Raw genomic sequence first — 24,741 nt, 5'->3', positions numbered from 1 at the left:
GAGCTTGCAGTGAGCTGAGATTGCGCCACTGCACTCCAGCCTGGGCAACAGAGCGAGACTCCGTCTCAAAAAATAAAAATAGTTTCACAATAGCTGTTAAGATATATTCATCAGTTTCAGTTGAAATGCTTTTTGTGTTAGAATGCGTGTTTATTATGTGTGGATATAAATGTGAACCTTCATAGTTTTTTTAGTTTCTCAGATATACAAGGAGAAAAGATAACATCAAAACGGTGATGTAAGAATTTTTGACTTTTGGGAGCCAGGCATGGTGGCTCATGCCTGTAATCCCAGCACTTTGGGAGGCTGAGGCAGGCGAATTACTTGAGGCCAGGTGTTCCAGACCAGCCTGGCCAACATGGTGAAACCCCATCTCTACTAAAAATACAAAAATTAGCCAGGCACAGTGGCAGGTGCCTATAATCCCAGCTACTCGGGAGGCTGAGAGGAGAATCGCCTGAGCCCAGAAGGCAGAGGTTGCAGTGAGCCAAGATCGCGCCACTGAACTCCAGCCTGGACAACAGAGCGAGACCCCATCTCAAAAAAAAAAAAAATTCTTGACTTTTCCCATTATGTATGGGCCCACATAATCTAGCTCATTAATATTCCAGCTTTGAATCTTCACCCTCCCCAAAGATTATATAATACTTAGGTAAAACTGAGTGACTTGGTTTCTTTCCCCATGAATGTTAAGATGAACATTTAATTTTGAGAAGATCAGAAACATCTTCTACATAAGTAATAGAAAACTGCGTCACCCTACTGATTCCAATACCAACGCAATGGGAGAGCATAGAGGCCTCTTTATGTGCAGTGGCCTAGCAACCTGGCCTCAAGGCAAAAAGCTCCACTTAGAAGTCTCTAAGAAATGCCTCTGTTTTCTTGGTGGTCCCTGGGTGCTGGGTCACAATCGGCTGATCACTCTCAGGCTCCCGAATCCCAGGAAAACCTACGTAAGTGATGTGTTCTGCAGTCTAGTGCATCTCGTAGTAAGCAAAAGGCAATTCTGAGCTTCACAATTTCATTAACTCTGAGTTATTTGAATATAACCCATGTCTAATTCAGCAGAAAGAAATTGATGGAAGACTTTGATGTAATCCTGTTCTTTGACAACAGATCTGCCTTCAACGTTCTAATATTGTTCAGAGCTGTCTTTAAGCAATCACAGCTACCATTGATGGAGCACTTGGGCACTGGTGTGCTAAATTTGTTGCTTCTGTAGCTTACAGGACTCCCATGAGAGAAGGGATTTTTTGGGGTTTTGTTTGTTTTCTTTTGAGACAGGGTCTCCCTCTGTCGCCCAGGCTGGAGTGCAGTGGCACAATCTCAGCTCACTGCAACCTCTGCCTCCCCGGATTCAGGCAGTTCTTGTGCCTCAGCCTCCTGAGTAGCCGGGATTACAGGCGAACGCCACCACACCCGGCTAATTTTTGTGTTTTTACTAGATAAAGGGTTTTGCCACGTTGGCCAGGCTGGTCTCGAACTCCTGGCCTCAAGTGATCTACCTGCTTCGGACTCCCAAAATGCTAGGATTACAGGCGTGAACCACTGTGACTGGCCATGAGAAGATATTATTTACTAGACAAGGAAACTGAGGCTTGGTGAGATTGAGTAATTGGTGAAGCCACAAATCAAACTCTTTTTTTTTTTCGTCTGACTCCAAGACTGTTCTCAACAGCTTCCTGAATGGGAGTGAAATGAGTGTGAGGTATAAGGACAGGGAGCATGGAGTAAATCAGCAGACAGGAGTCTGTTGGCTGGCCTCATATGATGTTCCCAAACCCGTCATATGTAGACAGCCACACCAGCTGTTCCCCCACCCTTAGCGTCTTAGCCTTTTCATACTCCTGCTGGAGAGTCATGGAGAACAAACGTTTGCTGGACAATATACGTTTTCTTATTTAATCAGCAATGGGAAGCACAACGTAGTATTCTCTATAAAGATAAGGAAACAGAAGCTCAGAGAGGTTTTAAATAAGAGCCCTGGCTGGGCACCGTGGCTCATGCCTGTAATCCCAGCACTTCGGGAGGCCGAGGCAGGTGGACCACCTGAGGTCAGGAGTTCAAGACCATCCTGACCAACATGGTGAAACCCCATCTCTACTAAAAATACAAAAAAATTTAGCCCGGCATGGTGGCGAGTGCCTGTAGTCCCAGCTACTCAGGAGGCTGAGGCAGGAGAATCTCTTGAACTGAGGAGGCGGAGGTTGCAGTGAGCCGAGCTAGCACCATTGCACTCCAGCCTGGGCAACAAGAGCGAAACTCCAACTCAAAAAAAAAAAAAAAAAAAAAGCCCTGAAAATCAAACCTAGGCCCACGTGGCCCCAGTGCTCATGTTTTCTTTTTTTTCCTTATTGAGTTCTTGCTTACTGATTTTTATCCCATCTTATATTCTCATGTTTTCAATTGTCTTGATAGTTTCCCAGGGATTCAGATAAACACAAGATTAAAGAATCTTTGCTTTAGAAAGGACTTTAGTAGTCAGAATATGCCTAGTCCTTGGGGAATTTATCTTTTCTTGGCCTATAGCAGTGCTTCTCAAACTTGAATGTGTATATGAATCGTTTGTGAGGGTCTCAGGAAAGTCTGACTCTGTTGGTGCTGCCTGTGATTCTGCATTTTCTAACGAACCCCCTTGTGATGCAGAGGACCACACATAACACTGTCTCCTTACACCTTTAAGAATCCCCTTATTTCCAGATATTTGTGGAGCCTTAACAGCGTGTCTGGCATTCACCACTAGACACTACAGAAACCCTCCTGTAAACAAGTGATTGGTTCATTTTTTAAAATAGTTGCTGGGGTCCAACAGCTGTGCCAGCTGATAATTATTCAAAAATGAATAAGATACTATCCTTGCCCTCATGGGAGACAGATGGGTGTGTGAGTAGTGACGTACAGGCTGTTAAAGGGAAGTGGTGCCCAGGATGTGATGGGAGCTTGGGAGAAGGGTGCTCACTCCAGGCCGGGGATCATGGAAGGCTTCTAAGACAGATGACACCTAGTAAGGAAAAAATTATTCTGACACCTGTTAAAATGGTAAGTGAGATTTTATTCAGGACTATTGCCACAATAGGTGTCAAGATGAGAGAGCACTTGGATTCAGCTCTGAATACAGCAAGGATAGCTGGAGATGGATAGCCAACCAGTGGAATGAGGGGGTCAGTGGATGCAAAATTATTCAGAGGACACATCAAGGGTTGGTTGGTTCTTGCTAAACTGACTTACCAGGATTATTGCTGGAGGCAGTCCAAGAACTTATACCCCAAAGGTGGGGTATAAAGAATTTGATCAGGCCAGACACGGTGGTTCACGGCTGTAATCCCAGCACTTTGGGAGGCTGAGATGGGCAGATCACCTGAGGTCAGGAGTTTGAGAACAGCCTGACCAACATGGTGAAATCACCCCATCTCTACTAAAAATAAAAAAATTAGTCGGGCATGGTGGCACATGCCTGTAATCCCAGCTACTCAGGAGGCTGAAGCAGGAGCATCACTTGAACCTGGGAAGCAGAGGTTGCAGTGAGCCCAGCCGAGATCGTGCCATTGCACTCCAGCCTGGGCAATAGAGCGAGACTCCATCTCAAAAAAAAAAAAAAAAGAATTTGATCAGATGTCAAAGGGGAGAGATTTTCTCTAAAATGACTTAGCAGGATTCTTGCTAAAATTGAACTCAGCAGGCTGAAGACAACAGAGCCCAATGATAAGGTCTAGTTGGAAAGAGAGCTCACAAGAGTTCATCTAATATTTCATCAAGCAGAGAGACTTTGTCACACCAGAAGAAAAAGGCAAAACTAAGGTTTTTTTGTTTTTATCTTTTTTTGTTTTTTTTGACATGGTGTCTCACTCTGTCGCTCAGGCTGGAGTGTAGTGGTGCCATCTCGGCTCACTGCAACCTCCACCTCCGGGTTCAGGTGATTCTTCTGCCTCAGCTTCCCGAGTAGCTGAGACTACAGGTGTGCGCCACCATGCCGGCTAATTTTTGTATTTTTAGTAGAGACAGGGGTTTCACCATGTTAGCCAGGCTGGTCTCCAACTCCTGACCTCAAGTGATCCACCTGCTTTGGCCTCCCAGAATGCTGGGATTACAGGCGTGAGCCACTACAAACCTAATTTAAGTTGTGTGCCTCGTATGGAGAAGCCTGAAACTGCCTTTTTTGATTTAGGCCTGATTTCTTCATGAATGGGTTAGGATGAGACTTTTTATCCTATGGACTCCCAGAGCCTTTACCTTCATGGTTAAATTTAGTTTATGAATCTAGACCTATCCCTCTAGCCTTGTCCCTCTGGCCTTAAACAAGACACTTCATCTCCCTGGAGCTCAGTTTCCATGTCTATAATATGAAGCAGTTGATCTTCTGTGTTTGTAAGCACAAATTCCGTTGATTTGCTAATTATGTTAGCAAGCACTTGCGTAGTCCTTGCTATGCTTCAGTCATAGTTCTAAGTGTTTACATTTAGTAAGTTCAATGGTAAGTTAGTTCAGGTAGAAACCTAAGGTAGATACTTTTACTAGACCCATTTTACAGAGGGGCAGATCGAAGCACAAAGAAGTTAAGTAATTTGCCCAAAGTCATAACAGTAAGTAGCAGAACTGAGATTTGAACCCAGGTAGCTTGACCCCAGAGTTTGTTCTTAACCGCTGTGCTCTTCTGCTTCCCTGATGGGAGATGAAATGGCATCCAAATGTAACAGATCCTTCATTGTGCATTTAATCTCCATGGGGAGTGTATTCGTTTTCCACTGCTGTGTAAGAAATTACCAGATGAAGTAGCTTCAAACAGCATGCATGTATTATCTCATAGTTCCCATGGATCAGGAGTCCAGGTACCAGTTATGGCAGACCTGTGCTCAGGCTCTTGCAAGGCTGCTGAATGCAGATGTCAGCCATGCTGTGGTTCTCCCCTGGGCCTTGACTTCCTTTTCCAAATTCATTGGTTGTTGGAAGAATTCAGTTCCTTGTGGGTTGCAGGACTGAGAGCTCCGCTCTCTAGATGGCTGTTGACCCAGGACTTTTCTCAGCTCCTAGAGAGAACACACCACTCCCTGCAAAGGAGTCCTCTCTGCCACATAGCAGCTCACCTCTTCAAAGCCAGCAAGAGCACTTCTCCCTTCATCCTGCTGAACCTGAGTCTTCTGTAACACAGCATAATCACAGGCGTGATATCCCATCATATTCCCAGGTCCTGCTCATCTTCACAGAGAGATTATATAGGGAGATACACCAGGGCTTGGGAGTCTTGGAGGTCCTCTTACAAGTCTGACACAGAGAGGAATTCTGATAGGAATTTATGGTCAAAGAATGGATGTCGGCCGGGCACAGTGGCTCATGTCTATAATCCCGGCACTTTGGGAGGCCAAGGTGGCGAATCACGAGGTCAGGAGTTTTCGAGACCAGCCCGGCCAACCTGGTAAAACCTTGTCTCGACTAAAAATACAAAAAACTAGCTGGGCGTGGTGGTGCGTGCCTGTAATCCCAGCTACTTGGGAGGCTGAGGCAGGAGAATCACTTGAACCCCCGAGATGGAGGTTTCAGTGAGCTGAGATCAGTCCACTGCAGTCCAACCTGGGCAACAGTGTGAGACTCTGAGAAAGAAAGAAGGGAAGGGGAGGGGAGGGGAGGGGACAGGAGTTGAGGGGAGGAGAGGGAAGAAAGAAAGAAAGAGAAAGAAAGGGAGGGAGGGAAGGAAGGAAGTCAGGAAGGAAAGAAGGAAGGAAAGGGAAGGGAAGGAAGGAAAGAAGGAAAGAAGGGATGTCTGCAGAGGGAGCCCACTGCCCCTGAAAGAGAATGAGATCATTGGTTATCATCCTGACTGGCAGGCATAATAGAGTGCTGCAGGAGTGTGGAGGGGCTGCCTGACCAGGCTGGGCATCAGTTAACGGTTCCTAAGGAGGTGACTCTGAGTCCAACGTTGACAGGAAGGTCATTGACTGAAGGTCTTCCAGCAGAAGAAACAGTTCATGGGGAGGCAAGATGGCAAGAGCGGTAGGTGTGCTCAGGAAGAGCAATGGTCCGGGGCCACTGACCGGTACCTGGGACCCTCTCTAGCCTGTGTCCCCTGGCTGCAGGAGGCCCAGTCGTAGCACCAGCAACCACAGTGATGACTGGCTATGGGGCTTTCAGCAGAAAGGAATGGGACTTTCCTAACTGTTCTGTGTACTCCCAGAAAGGGTTTGACTGAAATCAAAGGAGAAGGGACAATTTCCAGGAGTTATTTTAGGAAGTGGTAGGCCTGGGCATGACAGCTCCATTCTTGAAGTCAGATGTGCTAGAACCACTGTATCTACTCACCACTGAACAGCCGGGTGATGGTGAAGCCAGTTTACATCTCTGCCCTTGGTTTGCTCAACTATAAAAAAGGAAGAAATCCTGCCCGTTGTTAAGGCTTTCGTGGAGATCAAAGGCACTAACATGAGTGTTTACGATACTTTGTCGACTCCAAACACTCCATCAATACATGGCATCGTTTGCTAGAGAACTCTTTCTTTATCCATGATTTTCTCTTGTTCAGCCGTAGTGCTTCACTGAGTGGGAAAAGGGAGCCAAGAGTTTGGTTCTTATGACCATTCCTGCAACAGAGATTCCTCTGAGGCATTGATCTTAAGAGCTGAGAGCAAACATCACAGGCAGCACTGCAACTGGTTGCTGTACAGTTTGATTCTCTACTGCAGAGAGAATCAATCATTTCAGAGATGAGAAAACAGGCAAAAAGAGCATTATTTTCTAAACTCATTAGCAGAGCAGTCATTGTCTTCTGATTCTGAGTCTCATTTTCTTCACACCTCCCCACACTAACGGAAAGTCAGTATAATTCACCCTCCTCAACTTCTGGAATCAAATACAGGCTTTAGTGCTGGTTTTGGTCTTTTTTTTTTTCTTTTTTGATTTTTGTTTTGTATTATGTCTTGGTTTTTGTTCAATTTATTTTTCTTTTTCATACCTTTTATAAAAGAAACAAGATTTTCACACATGCTATCCTTCTGAGAGACACGTTTGAATTACAATTTGAATTTGGGACACAGAAAAATGGCCCACATGCCTTTGGTAGAAGCAGCATAAGATCGTCTAAGGAGTGAGCATAGGTAAAGAAGAGAGGGGAGCCTGAGACAGGGCCCCAGAGCACTTCCAGAAGCCTCCATTCTCATTGCTTTCTGGAAGTTTAAACATGGCAAAACTTCCATCAAGATAGAATAGATAAACAAAGGGAAACCAGGAGAATGTCAGCTACAGCACTGTGTGGAGAAGCCTCTAGCTGTCACAATAAGTAACCTCCACCACCCTCCTCTCTTCAGGCTAACCTGGGCACTGCCTGAGAGAAAGGACCATGTCTTGTTCACCACTCTGTCCCCACCTTCAGCACACGGGCGAGCACGAAGGGGTGCTGGTACACGCATGCTGAATGAGTGTTGACTGAAATTCCATAATGTTCCGGAGACTGAACCGCTGTTACTTTGGGTCATGCCAGGCATGGTTCTTCCCTTGGGCAATTCATTGGCATTTCATTTTGAAAACCCTGACATTTCCGGGGTGGGGATGTGCCTTTTTCAAATTCTGTGCTCTTTGGAGCACTCTTCAATGAGTCATCAGCAAGAGAGAGCAGCCAGGATGAGTGTTGGGTCCAAACAGTTCATCAAAAGTGTTCTTTGAGAACCTGCCAGAGCCTGCAAGGGGCTTATGAAGGGGAAAATAAAAGGCTCTGGTTGGATGGAGGTTAACGAATAAAGGAAGCAAAGGTTGAAAAGCTTACAATAAATCTTCCACGGGTTTTCTCAAGATTCCTGCGTGACTGAACAATAAAACTGGCAGGCAGAGGCAGACAGCAAAGGAGGCTCTCAGTTCACTGAAGGCAACTAATGTGGGTTAAGCAAACCCCTGTCCCAGGTCCTCTGCTAGATGCATGGCCGGCATTATCTCATTTAATCCCCAGGCAAACCCTATGAAATAGACGCCGTGATCCTCATTTCTCCAGATGGGTTGAGAAGGTGACATAAGAGACTCACAGTCCAGCAGTTGGAAAGGGGCACAGTGGAGCTATCAGCTCAGGTCAGCCAGACCCCAAAGCCCATGCCTTCCAGCTAGCACATGCCAGGGAGGCCAGAGAGCTTTCAAGTGGGGTTTCTCAGAAGCAAATGAAAGAAGAGAGTGTGAGGAAGGTGTTTTTAAATGTTGGTTTTATTATTCAGGGATGCCGTTGAAAAGGTAGTTTGTTACGCACCGTTCCCCAGAGGAGAGGAGGGAGCATGCCACACCTTACAGGGCCACAGGGGAAGCACCAGGGTGGGTCAGGAGGCAAAGCAGGTGGGAAGAAAATGTGGGCAAGAGCCTTTGGGGGGTTTCAGTGGGAAGGAGCAGGTGAGGTAGGGTACACAGGCTTAGGATTGGCTAGTGTGAACAATTTCAGTGGGCTCTTCGGTATAAGGGTGATCTCTAGCTGCTCGGTACCTGGCCCTGGTATGTTTATAGCAAGGGACTAATGGCCCAAAGTGAAACTGCTTGATAATGGGAGTTGAGGGTGGTTACAAGCATGGGCTTGGTTAATTTGCATATGGAAAGCAAATTGGCCAGCCCTGGGAGGGCCAGTCTCTCCAGGGTCAGCAAGACCCCAGATGTCAAAATACCAGACACACATGGTAGATACAGAAGAGCAACATTCAACAAGGCAGGCAGGTTGCAGCACAGACCTTCCAAAGTGGCATAAGAATGGCACTCCTGGGTCTTCTCTAACTTCTGGAAGCAGAGAGTGGAACTTCATCACACCAGGAGAGACCTCACCATTGAATTGTCGTCATTTGGAGAAGCCAGGATGGGCATTATTTTCAGCATCGTGACAGCAAGTAATTGTGGATTCAATGACCCAAGTGGGTAAACTAATTGGAATTTAATGAGATTAATCAGAATAAGCTCTGTAGTTTCCGTATCAGAAATGTCAAGACATCGTTTGCTAAGATGAAGATGTGCATGTAAAGTGTGTGCGTGTGTCCATGCACACACACATGTACTGTGCACATACAAATCAGGCTTGCAGAGAAATGAAAGGCAGTTGACCAGCCAGGTTGCTAGAAAACTATGATGTGGCAAAAAAGTGAAGGAATTTTTTCCGAAATGTGTGTGTGTATGTGTGTGTGCACATGTGTGTGTGTTTGTGTGTGTGTGTACATGTTGCTCTTTGGATTTATCATGGATAGTCATTGAATCTGCCTTCTCTCTCACTTGTCCTTAACATCATTTGTCAGTGTGGTTAAAGGTAAGGAATGGGAACAGGAATCAGATAAACCCTTCAGCATTTCTTAGAATAAAGATAAAGTTGGCCGGGTGTAGTGGCTCACGCCTGTAATCCCAGTATTTTGGGAGGCCAAGGCAGGCAAATCATAAGGTCAGGAGTTCGAGACCATCCTGGCCAACATGGTGAAACCTCGTATCTACTAAAAATACAAAAATATTAGCCAGGTGTGGTGGCGGGTGCCTGTAATCCCAGCTACTTGGGAGGCTGAGGCAGGAGAATTGCTTGAACCTGGGAGGCAGAGGTTGCAGTGAGCCAAGATCGCACCACTGTACTCCAGCCTGGATGACAGAGCAAGACTATGTCTTGGAAAAAAAAAAAGAAGAAACGTAAAGTTTATATCAAGGCCTACATGGTGCTGCAGGTTCTGTTCTCTCCTTCTGTTATAGGAAAGGTGTCCTGATCCAGACCCCAAGAGAGGTAAAGGAATCAGGGCGAGTCCACGATACAAAGCAAAAGCAAGTTTTCTTAATTACTATATTAATTACTATATTTTGCAAGAATTGATATTATTATCTTTAAAACAAAATTAGGAATGCCTGTTCTCAAGATATTGGGATATCAGGACACTCCCAAGTCTGGGTTTGTTTAGTAAACGTATTAATTTGTTCCCTTAACCGTAAACATCTAGAGGCTAGAAATACCGAACTTTCTGGAAATGCAGTCCAGAAAGTCCCAGCCTCATGTTCCTAGTCCTCACTCAAGATGGAGTTGCTCTGATTCAAATGCCTCTGACACTTCTATTTCTCCGCATCTAACACCACACTCTACCCAGTTGCCTAAAATGGCCTTTGCTCCTTTACCCAGCAACCTCTCAGGCATTCTTCAGCACTCAGTTCTAGCATCTTTCCCTCAAGAATGCATTGCTTGGCTGAGCGCGGTGGCTAACACCTGTAATCCCAGCACTTTGGGAGGCTGAGGTGGGTGGATCACCTGAAGTCGGGAGTTCAAGACCAGACTGGCCAACATGGTGAAACCCCATTTCTACTAAAAAATACAAAAATTAGCCAGGCGTGGTGGTGAATGCCTGTAATCCCAGCTACTTGGGAGGCTGAGGCAGTGAGAATCGTGGTGAACCCAGAAGGTGGAGGTTGCAGTGAGCCAAGATCATATCACTGCACTCCAGCCTGGGGGACAGAGCAAGACTCTGTAGTCTCAAAAATATATATATATATACATTTCTTGATCCCCCATCCAGGTAAATCCCCCCAACCTATGCTCTCACAACACCAAGTACTTCTTCCTAACACTGGTCACTGCTCAATTTCACATTTGTTTGTGCAGTGATTTGTTTGGTGACTACCTCCCTCTCAAGGCTGTGACTTCTACATATGGGTAAGAACTGGAACTGTTTTTATTCACCAGAGTAGCTCCAGTTCCTAACATGTAGTAGGTCCTAAATAGATATTTGTTAAATGAATGGGTGGATGAGTGAATGTAGATTCTCTTCCCAAACCCACCTCTCCACAGCTGCTCATTCTTGAGCAAATTATTCCCCTCTCTGAGCTTCCTGTTCCTCGTCCCTAACATGGGAGAGTTGGTTGAGATGATTTCTAAAGCCCTTCCTGCTCCTATCCCGTTAAGGGCTGTTTAAAGGCTGTGTCCTGTGGGGAGACGCGTTATCTCCTAGGGAGGTCCACTTCCTCCTCACAGCCAGGAGAAAATGGCTTAAGATTAACTTGGAATTCCAGCTACTCATTCCCTCCCTCCCCTCTGCCTTTTTTGTTTGTTTGTTTTGTTTTGTTTTTTACCTTCCAAGTAGCTAGGACTACAGGTGTGTGCCACCTAGTTTTTGTATTTTTTGTAGCGATGGGATTTCACCATGTTGCCTAGTCTGGTCCCACCCACCTCCACCTCCCAAAGTGCTGGGATTACAGGCATGAGCCACAGTGCCCAGCCTTCACCTGTTTGTTGTTGTTGTTGTTGTTGTTATTGTTGTTTGTTTGTTTTTGAGACGGAGTTTTGCTCTTGTTGCCCAAGCTGGAGTGCAATGGCGCAATCTCACCGCAACCTCCGCCTCCTGGGTTCAATCGATTCTCCTGCCTCAGCCTCCCAAGTAGCTGAGATTACAGGCATGCGCCACCACGCCCGGCTAATTTTGTATTTTTAGTAGAGACACGTTTTCTCTGTGTTGGTCAGGCTGGTCTCGAACTCCCAACCTCAGGTGATCCACCTGCCTTGGCCTCCCAAAGTGCTGGGATTATAGGCGTGAGCCAGCACACCCGGCCTCACCTCCATTTTTAAGGATCTGTGTGTGATCACCAGCTTTGGAGTAAACCCAGAAATTTGAATTTTGTCTCTGAAATTTACCAGCTCTGAGACTGTGGGTAACTAATCATGTAAACTCTTTGAGTCTTGTCTGCAAAATGAATATATGAACAAAATGAACAGAAATATATGAGTTGATACAGACCACATGAGGCTAGGGTGAAGGTGAAATGAAAATGCATGTGTAACATCCTTAGCATAGTGCCCGGTACCTACTTGGTGCTGAACAGATGCTACTTTTCTTTCTTCTCCTTCCACATGCATGACTGGAACAATAATTAATATGGGAATGGAAGTCTGGCATTGTTCGCAAATTCAGGTCATGGCAATATTATACATTATTATGTTCCCAAGCACTTTACCAGACAATGTTGTGAGCTATCCAGAAAAGAGATTAATTATCCCCATTTTATAGATGAGAAAAGTAAAGCCTAGAAGGTTAAAATGGCTTGCCCAGGATTACAGTGAATTAGTGGCAGAGCAGGAGGTTTAAGTTTCACATTCCTGGTGCCCATTTCTCTCTGTGTTCTTTTCAACTTCTCTCCACCTTTTGGCTTCGGTTTATTTAACAGTCAACCCATTTCAAAGAACGCTGGCTCTGTGAATGGTTTAAATAACACAGACATTCCCCATAGATGTTACTCATACCATGCCTGAGAATCTCTTCTATTGTCCTCCAGATGTGCAAAACCACATTTGAAAGATTGAAGGAGCTATACATCTCTAGGTAGACCAATTCTGCAGGAAGAATTACAGCTGATAAATTCTTGGCTTGTCTTGCTGACAGTTCCCTGCTCGGCTGGCAGAGGAAGCAGCAAGAACTGCCATTCTGGACTTGATTTAGATCAATAAGGGACAACTGACTGGTTGTCTGGAAATGATGAGGAAATGAAAGAAACAGGTCAGCATGGAATCTGCAGGGGGTGAAGGGAGGAAGCCCCAGGCGCTAAACTTTGATAATGCGACTGTCAAACGGGAAGTGAAATATGAACTTGATCCCGGGAACTGACTCTTCAAAAAAGCAAAACACCTCAAGTTGGATAACAGGACCCTCAAAATGAGTCTGACAATATGATTTAAAACATTCCTAGCCAGAGATAAAAGAAGATAGTTTCAGAAACGAATGTGGCTGCACAGATAGAACCTATGTTTTAGGTAGGGTCCTTTTGGGTGCAAGTAACAAATTCACTTTGAGTTAACTTAAAAAATCAAATAAAGAGGAATGCATTTAAAGGTTTCTGGGACCAATTAAAAAACCCAAGGGCAGCTAAGCCTGTGTAGCTTGTTGTGAATCTCAAGCAACAAACTCAGATATACGAGACTATTGCATGGCTTTCTTTGATTAAAATCAACTTATATTTGGGTTTGACGCTCTCATTTTACCAGGCTGGGGGGACACAAAATTTTGATTGTTTTGGAGACATCCTCACCCAGCTTCATCCAAGAGGATACCAGAGAGCAGAGGAAGCCTCTCCAGCCTTTGGTCAGCAGTCCAGAGTGTCCACGCGTTGTTCCATTTTTCCTGCTGTTTTAGTCTGCATTTCAGATCTAGCAGCTCTACCCCTTTCCTGCTATATGAGAAAGGATTCTATATTACCGAATGTGAAAGTTAAAATACCAGTGACTCAACTAAGATAGAAGTTTACTTCCCGGGCCAGGCACAGTGGCTCACGCCCGTAATCCCAGCACTTTGGGAGGCCGAGGCAGGCGGATCACTTGAGGTCAAGAGCTCGAGACCAGCCTGACCAACATGGTGAAACCCCATCTCTACTGAAAATACAAAAATTAGCCTGGCGTGGTGGCAGACGCCTGTAATCCCAGTTACTAGGGAGACTGAGGCAGGAGGATTGCTTGAACCTGGGGGGCGGAAGTTGCAGTGAGCGGAGATCTCGCTGCTGCACTCCAGCTTGGGTGACGGAGTGAGACTCCATCTCAAAAAAAAAAAAAAAAAAATCTACAGGTAGACCATGCAGGGCTGGGACAGTTACTGTGTAATTATTAGATATGAGCTCCTTTTATGTCACCACCTCCAGCATCAGAATTCTGCTTCAAGGTCCAAGATAGTTTAAGGACCTTGAACTATAGACCAAGTAGAGAAAGAGAAGAAGAATGATACCATCAGTAAACCTAGTAAGTGCTATGGACCAGAGACTGTCCTAAGTGCTTTACATATTATTTCATTACTTCTTCTAGCAACCCAGTGAGGCAGGTTCTATTATTGTCCCATTTAAGAATTGGAAATTGAACCATAGTGAGGTTGGGTGACTTGCTCAAGGTCACACAGCTTATAAGTGGCAGATCTGGAATTTAAACCGAGTCATTCTGGCTCTGGAGTCTATAGCCTTAGCTATCCCTCCTTTGAAAGGAGATGTCCCCACAGTGATATGTAGCACATTTGCTTAGCTCGGAGAAACTGTATATAAAATGGACAGTGGCCAGACCATATCTGACAATGGAACTCTGACCCACAACCTCTGTGGCAACCAACCAAACCACAGCCTCTTCAACAATGGGCCTAGTATTGTCAGAGCTTGGTCAAAGACTGCCAGCTGTCCTAGTTTTTGTCCCCTGCTTCCAACACAGGCCCAACGAGGGAAATCCAAACATGCTCCCCAATCCAGTCACACACCATGTCCCATTTCTAGTTAGCCCACCTCCGGCTTCCCCAGGCCAAAAACCTTCAATCAGAGCACTCCTGAAGCCTTCCCTTTTTTCATGATAAGCTTTCCCACTCTTCAGCCTGCCTTTGAGTCCCTGCCAAATGCACGTGGTGGTGGCTGCTTTCATTGCTGTAGCAAGCTCTGAAGAAACAGCCTGTTTGCTCCCACTTTGGGTAGCTTTCACTTATTCCCACACATCTCATTGGCTAGAACTTGGTCACATAACCAAACCTTGCTAAAAGGAGGCTGGGAAGTGTAGTCTTTTACATAGGTGGCCAGCTAAAGATTTGGCATTCTTTTACTAAAAAAAACAAAGAAGGAAAGAATGAAAATTGGGAAGGAGCTATCAGTGTTGGTCATACCCACCATCCCCTGGGCATAGGGACCTTTGGCAAAGCATGCCAGCCAGGCCCTGCTTTTTCAGACTCAGGAGGCAGCCTTCCCCTCCAAGGTGCAGCCCCATCCTCAGACACTGCTCTAGAGTGCTGCACGAGGTGCTGCTCTTCCTGCAAAGGAGGAGCTCTGTCGCCCAGGCTGGAGTGCAATGGCGCAATCTTGGCTCACTGCAACCTCTGCCTTCCAGATTCAAGCGATTCTCCTGCCTTGGCCTCCCGAGTAGCTGAGATTACAGGCGCCCACCACCACACTCAGCTAATGTTTGTATTTTTAGTAGAGACAGGGTTTCACCATGTTGGCCAGACTGGTCTCAAACTCCTGACCTTAAGTGATCCGCCCACCTGGGCCTCCCAAAGTGCTGGAATTACAGGCATGAGCCCTGTAATCTCTGCTCTTTACCTAGTCTGTTTCCTCCCAACATACTTATGGTCTCAGAGGCGTTCCTCCATCTTCTTTCATCCTCTGAGACACATAGTGCTACTCTTTAATTAGTTTAGGGCCTGGGGGAAAAACAAGGGTAATAAAAATGACTTGCACTTATTAGTTCCCTTATGATATGATTATAATTGTTCTAAGAACTTTATGTTTTTAATCAATTTAATTGTCACAACAACCCTATAAGATAGACAGCATTATCCCTATTATATCTACGAGCAAACAGAGTGGCTAAGTAGCTTTCTCAGGGTCTTATAGCCTGGTTCGCTGTCTCCACTTCACTTGACACATCTGTTCATTCTCCTTTCAATAATTCTTTTTGTATAATCCAGTTACATTCCACCTCACACCTTCTGAGCTCATAATCTCCCCATTCTAATGGCCAGCCCGGACTAAAATTGCCAATTCAGTCTCAGCTCCAAATTGCTGGGAGAAAGAGTCTGATTCCCCATGTAACCATCCCTTGTCTACCACACTTTGGTCAAAGACCATGATGACGTTACACAAACCCTAACTCTAGCAGTGGGCTCTCAGAAAAAGGCAGTGACCCCAAAGAATGTCTCCTAAACTCTGTTCTTTAAGCATTTGTAAAGAATACGCACATATACACCAAGGAATACTATGCAGCCATAAAAAATGATGAGTTCATGTTCTTTGTAGGGACATGGATGAAATTGGAAATCATCATTCTCAGTAAACTATCGCAAGAACAAAAAACCAAACACCACATATTCTCACTCATAGGTGGGAAGTGAACAATGAGAACACATGGACACAGGAAGGGGAACATCACACTCTGGGGACTGTTGTGGGGTGGGGGGAGGGGGGAGGGATAGCATTGGGAGATATACCTAAAGTATAATAATAATAAATAAAAATTAAAAAATAAAAAAAAAGAATACAATAGGATTCACAGCCAAAAAGAAAAACCAACAAAGAATTATATGAACCCAAAAGAATGTTGCTTGGAAGAGCAGAGGCTGACAAAGTTATAAATAACACCACCAACAAACAAAGGAAGGCTCACGTCTTTGGGCAAATGTTAGAATGTTAAAACTTAAAAGGCAGAAAAATAAATGACTCAGTTCCTACTTTGCTTCACTGCCAAAGGGAACAATTCCTAACTCTAAATGGTAGAAAAGCTATCTTTAAGAGGACACTTCCCTAAAGATAGAAGATAATAATAAAAGAACGTTTAATATGCTTTAAATGAATTCAAATTCCCGGGACCAGAATAATTACATCTCAGGGCACAGAATGTATTAATAAAATGCATGCATGTTGATGAAGTCAACATTACTACTCATTAAGAAATGATGGAGAAGGAGAGTTAGGCTGGAAGACTAGAGTAAGGTAAATATTGATTTGTTTTACCAACAAGGAAAAAAGGAGGGATTCTAGATATATATTAATGAGTTTTAAATGGGGGGGGGGGAATGAAGGAATTATCATTAAAAAGATGGCTTATAAATATTTATAACTTAAAAATAATTATTAGGAGTTAGCAAAGGTTTATTTGATTAATTAACTCATTCATGAAACATTTGTTGAGTATGCAGTATATCCCAGATATAGAGGTAATAAAAAATTTATAAGATTAGCTTTGCCATCCATTTAGTAGCCTTTACTAACAAAAGGTCAGGACAAACTTAGTGTCACTTTCTTTTCTGTTGCTTTTGCCAGCTAAGTAGAACATTGGGATGCATTTAGACTTCAGCAAGCTCTGTGAGATGGACTCTAATAGCTTATGGACCAGATGAAGATATATGGACTGACTGGTAGTTGTTAAATGTTCACTCAACTGGGTAGATCACCATAGACAGAGGTTATTGTCTAATTATCAGTCTTACCATAGTCTGCACTTCTTTATGAGCCAGGCATATTGTTCCCCAAACGGTGAGAAAGATTGAGCTGAAAGACTGTGCAAATTCCCATCACCAAAGTTGGACAGCTGTGGCAGAAACTGATCTGGCAATAGAGGCTTGCAATGGGGTTTGAAAGAAGCTAAATAATAGCACCTCTTTTTCCAGCTTAATTTACCAAAGGGTGAGAGATATAAAAATAATAAGCAAAGGGAAAACCAAAATGCCACCTATATTACCAAGAGTTGCTATTGATAAGCTTAACACATCTTCAGCCCAGGAGAATCTTTAGTACTAGAATTAAGCATATATATCCACCATGTCACAGGAAGTGTTGAATCATGTCCAGATTGCCCATGTGACAACAGACCCTATTTCATGTTTGGCATGATCCCAAGAAAAAAACAGAGCAGGAAGTCACTGGCTGATGCATACCCAATTTCTTCTCCAAAAATCACAAATCAGATAAACCAAAATAGTTAAGTACAGGTGTGTTTCACTAGTTGAGCTCCCTCCACAGAGAAAGAGCCATCAGGAGTAAAGAAGAGGCACGTCTTTCTTAACAATGAGCTCCAGAATGGACACATGGGTGTTCCACATCCAAAAGAACACAGTAGTCTACCTTACTGCCAAAGTTGGAAGCAGTTGGCTCTAGGATATCAAATAAGGCCAGTAGTGTAGGGTGTCAAGGGCCCAGGTATTGAGCACAGTAAGAGATAAGATTGACTACCAAACATTTGAGGAAGAAATTGTACCAATTCCCTATAATCTCTTTCAGAGGATAGAAACAGAGGGAATACTTTCTACATCATTCTGTGAGTCAAGCATGACCTTAATACCAAAACCAGAAAAAGCCATTACAAGAAAAGAAAACCATAGACCAATATCTCCCATGAACATAAATGCAAAAATCCTGAACAAAATATTGGCAAATCAAATTCACCAATGCATAAAAAGAATTGTACACCATCAAGTAAGATTTATCCCAGCTGTGCAAGGCTGATTCAACATTTGAAATCAATTAATGTAATCCATTACATCAATAAGCCAGGGAAGAAAAATTACATGATCATATAAGTAGATGAATAACAGGCATTTGACAGAATCCAAAAGTCAATCATGATTAAAAGTCTCAGTAAAGTATGAATAGAGATGAATTTCCTCAACTTCATAAAGAATACAAAAAACCTACAGCTAATATCACATGTAGTGGTAAGAAATTTAAAGCTCTTTCACTAAAATCAGGAAGGATGTCTCCTGTACTACTTTTCAGCATCATACTGACATTACTAGTGAATGTAATAAGACAAGAAAAGGAGAGTACACATATCAAGAAGGAAGAAATAAAGTTGTTTTTGTTCACAGATGACATGATTGTGTAGAAAATTCAAAAGAACTGACAAAAAACTCATGGAACTAATAAGCAATTAGAGCAAGGTTGCAGGATGCCAGGTTAATGTATAAACATCAATTGCTTTCTTGCATATCAGCAATGAGCAAGTGGGATTTTAAATTAAAAACACAAGACTATTCACATTAACACCTTTAAAATGAAATACTTAGGTAAAAATCTAACAAAATATGCATAAGATCTATATAAGGGAAACTATAATGATGAATGACATCAAAGAACTAAATAAATGGAGAGATATGTACATGAATAGGAAGACAATGTTATCAAGATATCAGACCTTCCTAACTTTATCTGTAGATTCAATGCTGTTCAAATTCAAATCCCAGCAAGTTTATTATGTGAATATTGGCAAACTGATTCTAAAGTTTATATGTGGAGCAAAAGACCCAGAATAGCCAACATGATATTGAAAGAGAAAAATGAAGTTGGAAGACTGACACTATCTGACTTGAAGGATTTATTATAAAGTGATAGTAATCAAGACACTGTGGAGTTGGTGAAAGAATGACTATATCAATGGAACAGAATAGAAAGCCCAGAAATAAACACACATAAATATATTCAGCTGATCTTTGACAAAGGAGCAAATACAATACAATGGAGCAAAAATAGTCTTTTCAATAAATGTTACTGAAACAACTGGACATCCACATGCAAAAAATATGTCCAGAGATAGACTTATACCCTTCACAAAAATTAACTCAAAGTGGATCATAGACCTAAATGTAAAACCCAGGACTATGGAGCTCCCAGAAGATAACATAGGAGAAAACCTAGATGATCTTGGGTATAGTAATGACTCTTAGATACGACACCAAGGGCACGATCTGTGGAAGAAATAACTAATAGGCTAGACTTCATTAAAATAGAAGACTTCTGCTCTGTGAAAGACAATATCAAGAGAATGAGAAGACAAGCCACAGACTGGGAGAATATATTTGCAAAAGACACATCTGATAAGAAATGGCTAACCAAAGTATAAAAAGAACACTTAACACTCAGCAATAAGAAAAAAAGCAACCAGCTTAGTAAATGTGCCAAAGACCTTAACAGACATCTCACCAAAGATATGCAGATGGTAAATAAACATATAAAAAGATGCTCTACATCATATGTCATCAGAGAAATGCAAATTAAAACAACAATGATATGCCACAACACAGCTATTAGAATGGCCAAAATCTGGAACATTGGCAAGGATGAGGTGCAATAGGAACTCTCATTTATTGCTGTTGGAATGCAAAATGGTACAGCTACTTTGATTTGACAGTTTGACAGCCTCTTATAAAACTAAACACACTCTTATCATATGATCCAGCAATTACACTCCTTGGTATTTACCCAAGGGAGTTGAAAACTTATGTCCGCACGAAAACCTGCATGTGGATGTTTATAACAGTTTTATTCAAAATTGCCAAAACTTGGAAGCAACCAAGATATCCTTCAGTAGGTAAATGGATACATAAACTGTGGTACATCCTGACAATGGGATATTATTCAGCTCTGAAAAGAAATGAGCTATTAAGCCATGAAAAGGCACGGAGGAACCTTAAATGCACATTTTACTAAGTAAAAGATGCCAGTCTGAAAAGCCTATGCACTGTATGATTCCAACTATATGGCATTCTGGAAAATGCAAAACTGTGGAGATAGTAAAAAGATCAGGGGTTTTCAGGGGTTGGGGAGGGACTGTTGGAAGTTGACCACACAGAGAAATTTTAGAGCAGTGGAAATACTCTGTATGACACTATAATGGTGGATACATGTCATTATACATTTTTTTCCAGACCCACAGAATGGACCACACCAAGAGTGAACTCTAAACTATGCACTTTGGGTGATTATGACACGTTAATGTTGGTTCATCAATTGTAACCAACGGACCACTGTGGTGGGCTGTCCTGATAGAAAGTCTACACGTGGCAGGGAGTGTTGGCTCACGCCTGTAATCCCAGCACTTTGGGAGGTTGAGGTGGGTGGATCATGGTCAAGAGGTCAGGAGTTCAAGACCAGCCTGGCCAAGATGGTGAAACCCCGTCTCTACTAAAAATACACAAAAAAACTAGCTAGGCATGGTGGCACGCACCTGTGGTCCCAGGTACTCAGGAGGCTGAGGCAGGAAAATTGCTTGAACCTGGGAGGCAGATGTTGCAGTGAGCCGAGATTGCGCCACTGCACTTCAGCCTGGGTGACAGAGCAAGACTCCATCTCAAAAAAAAAAAAAAAGTCTAGACGTGTTGGGGAAGGTGGCATATGGAAACTCTCTGTACTCAATTTCACTGTGAAATTAAAACTGCTCTTAAAAAATAAAGACTTGAAAGAAGAAGAAATCAGATTGAGTCATGGGTCAAACCTCAGTTATGAGGTTCCAATCTTGGCAAAAGGAAATGGCAACAATGAGTACTATTGTTAAATTTGTCAAGAGTCAAATTTATCTGTGATTCAGGGTAAATTCCCTGGTCCAGGGTCGGAAGCTTTCAGAAGAAAGAGAAACCTAGTCAGAATTTCTAGAACAGTGTTTCTCAGTTTCTTAGCATTTCCAGACCAGCTCACGGGCATCTGTTGCAGGCAAGGCACCAGTCAGGTTATCTATGTCTAGCTTGATAATGAATAGCTTGAGATATATGTGCAGGCTCCACAATCATTACACTGCCTTGTTCTTTATCCCATCAATATTGGAAGATTCCCATTCATACTTATAAGAACATTTAGATAATTATTGATATTCAAATGAAACATTGATGCAGAAAGAATAGATTTATCACTGAAGATTATTGTGCATATTTCATTAGACATAAACACAGCACATGCAATGTTTTAGCTTTCAGCTAATCTTTCAACTTGAAAGATGAATATCAATCAATTCTTTGGTTGAATGTGTCTCTGGAAAATATTTTTACGTGATCTGTGGCAGCATGTGGATGTGATTTTTCAAACATCATCAATAATATATCATTAGTTTCTTTCACTGACAAAGGAAGAAAATTATCAGCTGTAATGATTGACAAATTTCTTCACAGCTTGGTCTTCTTAAGACATTCTAATATTGTGTCCTGAATATTATAAATTATACTCCTTTAGCTCTGAAATGATAGATTCAGTTTATTCTAGATACTGACTACAATTTTGAAATGTAGCAATCCATTCTAAGTAATTGAAGTAATTAAATCACAAAGAAATGTTTCCTTTTTATGCCTAACTTTTTTAAAAAAAGAACATTTTGGTGTTTTTTTTTTAATGAATCACTCTGTGCCAGTATTTTGAAAGTAGAGTTTTATATTCACTGACCTTTTCTTAACATATCACACTGAAAAGATACAACACACACATACACACACACACACACACACACACACATATACTGGCTGCATTCTCTCATAGTAAAAATTTTCACAGTGTCTTTCAACCTTAGATCAAGATTGTGAGACATATTGTTGGCTACTGATTATTCTCTGTGAATAAAATGCTAGAGAAAATTTATGTGTACTGTTGGCATAGATCCCAGCACATTTTGTGCTGTTCTTCTCGTGGCTCACAAAATCACTTTAATTTTTTTAAAGGCTTTGCTTGTGCCACAGGCTTTCAGTGATAAAAAGTTGTTGACCACACTCTATGTCATATATACATTACACATATTTGAGAAATTGATTCATACTTTGCCTATCAGTGGTTTAATCCAAATGTAAAGCAAAATATGTGCTGGAAATTTATGCTTAATAATTTCTCTTCAGTTTTTTAAAATTGTTATTTATTAATTTTTTAGATGGAATCTCGCTCTGGCACCCAAGCTGGAGTGCAGTGGTGCGATCTCGGCTCACTGCAACCTCCACCTCTTGGGTTCAATCTATTCTCTGGCCCCAATCTCCTGAGAAGCTGGGATTACAGGTGCACACCACCATGCCTGGCTAATTTTTGTATTTTTGGTGGTGACGGGGTTTTGCCATGTTGGCCAGACTGGTCTCGAACTCCTGGCCTCAGGTGATCCACCCCCCTCAGCCTCCCAAAGTGCTAGGATTAAAGGGGCGAGCCACCGTGTCTGGCCACTTTATAAAATCACTGACAGTACATAATACCCCAAAGTGTTACTTGATTAAGGAATTTGGCAAAATTTCCATAAAAGCTTTGACTAGTATGGTGGGGTTTTCAGCAATAGTGTGATTTGTACATGTTTTGAATGATGTCTCTGCAGTTTTGGACTCTTCTACACTTGAACATAAAATTCTCATATCACCCTAAAAAGCATTATTTGGTGGAAGGACTTGAGGAAAGAACTTTACTGGATTTCCAGAGAGGTTGCTATTTTATTTTAAAGTGGGGCATTTCTATGGCCACTGCAGTATTTGCAAGGTTTCAAGATTGACAGTTCCCTGAGTAGCAGAAGCCAATGAATTGCAAGTTCAATAAAATACATTTTCAGATACTTCATAGTATCTTTTTATTGACACTTTTCATTTTTTTGGATGAATTCTGTTTGTTTGTTTGTTTTTGTTTTTGAGATGGAGTCTTGTTCTGTCGCCCAGGCTGGAGTGCAGTGGCGCGATCTCGGCTCACTGCAACCTCCGCCTCCCAGGTTCAAGTGATTCTCCTGCCTCAGCCTCCCAAGTAGCTGGGATTACAGGCGCCCACCACCACGCCCAGCTAATTTTTTTGTATTTTTAGTAGAGATGGGGTTTCACCATCTCGGCCAGGCTGGTCTTGAACTCCTGACCTCGTGATCCATCTGCCTTGGCCTCCCAAAGTGCTGGGATTACAGGCATGAGCCACCACGCCTGGCCAGATGAATATTTTTTACTCTATATTGTAGGAACACTTTTCTACAATTTATACTTACAAGATCATTACTATTTTCATTACTTTTATGCTTTAAATAACTACTTTAAGCCAATGGTACATTTTTTAAAGAACATTTTGGATCATAATATAGCACAATATAGTAAAATGAAAAGTTAATAAAGAAAAGCAACCACACTACTTATATAAATGATGTAGAATGTTATAGGATGGCTTTGTGGTATGCATAAAACTTTCAAGAATGTAATGATTTTAAGAAACATTGAGATTTCTATAAACATTATAACTAATTCTAATTAATTTCAAATATATGAACAAAATTATTTCCTTGCTTTTATTTCTGACACTGCCGAACTACCTGCAAACCACTGACTATTTCACGTGGGGTGTATATTCTCGGCACACAGATGGAAATGATGAGGTAGGGGAAGAGGAGATCAGGACGTGGAATGGGATGTGCCATGCCAGGAGTGGATCAGCATGTCATCTTAGCTCCCTAGTCAGAGGCAGAAGAGAGACCTAAAGGCATAACTGGGCCACCAAATCACAGAGTCTGAGAACAAGACTTAACTATAAGCCTTGCCACTGGCCAGGCACGGTGGCTCACGCCTGTAATCCCAACACTTTGGGAGGCCGAGGAGGGCAGATCACCTGAGGTCAGGAGTTCAAGACCAGCCTGACCAACATGGAGAAACCCCATCCCTACTAAAAATACAAAATTAGCTGGGTGTGGTGGCGCGTGCCTGTAATCCCAGCTACGTGGGAGGCTGAGACAGGAGAATCGCTTGAACCTGGGAGGCAGAGGTTGCGGTGAGCCGAGATCACACCATTGCACTCCAGTCTGGGCAACAAGAGCAAAACTCAGTCTCAAAAAAAAAAAAAAAAAAAAAAAGCCTGTTGCTAATAAGGGATGGGAGAAGATAAGTGAATCTTGCTTCAGCTTAGATCTTCTCAGGAGCTTGAGAGGGGTGAAAGCTGATGGTGGCTCCAGATTCCTTAACCCAGACTCAGCAGAAGCAAAAGAACTAAAGTAGGTCTATGATCTATTATCAGAACCCCAGATGTATTCACAGAAGGGAACCTTAGCACGCCCACTGGGTAAGATCTAATGGTGAATGACAAAAACAGGACTCAAGATTATCCCAGCAAACTAACACAAGAACAGAAAACCAAACACTGCATGTTCTCACTCATAAGTGGGAGTTGAACAATGAGATCACATAGACACAGGGAGGGGAACATCACACATGGGAGCCTGTCAGGGGGTTGGGGGCTACGGGAGGGATAGCATTAGGAGAAATACTTAATGTAGGTGACGGGTGGATGGGTGCAGCAAACCATCATGGCACGTGTATACCTATGTGACAAACATGCACATTTGGCACATGCATCCCAGAACTTAGAGTATAATTTTAAAAAACATATTAAAAAAGATTATCCCAACAGACTAGAATGATGTGTCTAAATCAACTAAGTAAATTTGCGTCAAATGAAAATGTGTGTGTGTAGGTTCTAAAAAATCAGTTGTGTAAGTGTAGATTGGAAGGAGACCCAAATGGACACAGTTCTTATGAGAACAAAAGGGAGAATATTTGTAGCACCACAAATTCAATTGTGCCAGTTCAGTCTCTAGAG

Source organism: Pongo pygmaeus, chromosome 23 (genome assembly GCF_028885625.2).
Source record: "Pongo pygmaeus isolate AG05252 chromosome 23, NHGRI_mPonPyg2-v2.0_pri, whole genome shotgun sequence".
NCBI lineage: Eukaryota > Metazoa > Chordata > Mammalia > Primates > Hominidae > Pongo > Pongo pygmaeus.
The sequence above is the reverse complement of the archived record's forward strand: the minus strand, read 5'-3'. Positions refer to the sequence as shown.